Source organism: Camelina sativa, chromosome 17 (genome assembly GCF_000633955.1).
Source record: "Camelina sativa cultivar DH55 chromosome 17, Cs, whole genome shotgun sequence".
In the NCBI taxonomy this organism is placed as follows: domain Eukaryota; kingdom Viridiplantae; phylum Streptophyta; class Magnoliopsida; order Brassicales; family Brassicaceae; genus Camelina; species Camelina sativa.
Window position 1 is genome coordinate 32,510,854 of NC_025701.1, and position 2,281 is coordinate 32,513,134.

The window sequence follows — 2,281 nt, forward strand, 5'->3', positions numbered from 1 at the left end:
TTTTGTTTTGTTCTGGCCTTCTGGGCATAACTTTTGTGAATCATAGTACCTGTATTTTATTATATGTAGATGTGAAATTTGTTTGATCTTGAGTATAGTTTAATTCGTGACAACGTACGTGTACGAAAATAATTTTTAAAAGGGAGTTAAATAAGTATAAAAATTAAAAATCATGTGGGAAAAAAAAAGACCACCAATAAGAAAACAGCACAAGTGATCATCAAGTACATGAACATGAGTTGTCTCTTAAACAAGAGTTTTTTTGTTCAAACGACGCACGTGTGGTGACGGTGGAACTAGATCCTCTTTTTTTGCCACTAAAGCCGGTAAGAGTCACATACACCGGTTACGGTTACTGCGCAACGGAACCTGGCGACTGTAATGTGCTTCTCTCTCTTTACGTGTCACTATCTATCGTTCGTGACAGTCGTTTCGTAACCATCTAAGTTGAATACTTTACCCGGGACCGTGAGGTCCTTAACGTTGTGACAATTTGTCATTGACCATTGACCTTTTCCACTTATTAATGGCCGGCGGGTACAGAAAAGTAGGAGGATTCAATTATAAACCTTATGCGCACAGCTAATTATATTGAAATATATAAGAAATAATTGTGTTTTTCGTTAATTATATAATCTGATCAGTGATTCCAAACTCTATGCCGCACATGACATGCAAAGGCTTATAAAGGTATAAGCTATGAAGCCTATGGGTGTTGACAATTGTATAAAGTATATGCATTAAAACTCAGACAAGAATCTTTAAATAATGATATAAACTATGTGGGATAATACTATAATAGTAATCGAAGGAGATTGAATCTCAGGCATCTTTATAGGGGGACCATTTTAGGTGTTCTTAGAGTAAAAATATTATGAAAATAATGTAAGATCAGTAGTTAAGATCTTTTGCTAAAAAGTTAGTTATTGAGAGAACATGTTTAAGATCATAAGATTTAATAATATAATATTCTTAAACATATTACAATTATAAAAACTTATAAAATAACATTTAAATTGCAAACTTATAAAACTTTTACTAAAATTCAAAATACAATACCAAATTTTTATGAAACAATAAAAACATTAAAGATAAAAAAAAAACATATTACTTAATTAAAGCACACAAACATTTTATTTAATTAATATATAGTTTAATGTCCAAATTTATTCCATATATTCTCAATCAGATCCTCTTTTAATTTGTGAAAAATTATTTGCAAAAAATTGTATCCATTCACAGCTTGCCACGTCAGCTTAGAACTGAGCCAAGATCAGTTCTACATTAAGAACTAAAAAAAACNAAATCATGTGGGAAAAAAAAGACCACCAATAAGAAAACAGCACAAGTGATCATCAAGTACATGAACATGAGTTGTCTCTTAAACAAGAGTTTTTTTGTTCAAACGACGCACGTGTGGTGACGGTGGAACTAGATCCTCTTTTTTTGCCACTAAAGCCGGTAAGAGTCACATACACCGGTTACGGTTACTGCGCAACGGAACCTGGCGACTGTAATGTGCCTCTCTCTCTCTCTACGTGTCACTATCTATCGTTCGTGACAGTCGTTTCGTAACCATCTAAGTTGAATACTTTACTCGGGACCGTGAGGCGTGAGGTCCTTAACGTTGTGACAATTTGTCATTGACCATTGACCTTTTCCACTTATTAATGGCCGGCGGGTACAGAAAAGTAGGAGGATTCAATTATAAACCTTATGCGCACCGCTAATTATATTGAAATATATAAGAAATAATTGTGTTTTTCGTTAATTATATAATATGATCAATAATTCCAAACTCTACGCCGCACATGACATGCAAAGGCTTATAAGGTATAAGCTATGAAGCCTATGGGTGTTGACAATTGTATAAAGTATATGCATTAAAACTCAGACAAGAATCTTTAAATAATGATATAAACTATGTGGGATAATACTATAATAGTAATCGAATGAATCTCATAGATGCGGGACTCCACGTTTGATTGCTATAAGTATTTCAAGTAGCTATAGTAAGAAATTGGGCGTGGTTTAGCCTGTCAGACGAAGAATTTGGAAATCATATATCGACTATTTTTAGCATTTGCGTTTATGTTTACGTATATACAATAAATAGGTATTAACTTCTTTGCTTAAGTCATCTCCTAAAAAGATAATGCCCTATTAGAACCAATACCCCACATCCAGTAAGAGAGTAAATACTGGGTAATATATAAGGTTCATGACCACCCCACTCATTGCCAATTGGTTTTGGGTTGGATGTCAATGATTCCTAATATGG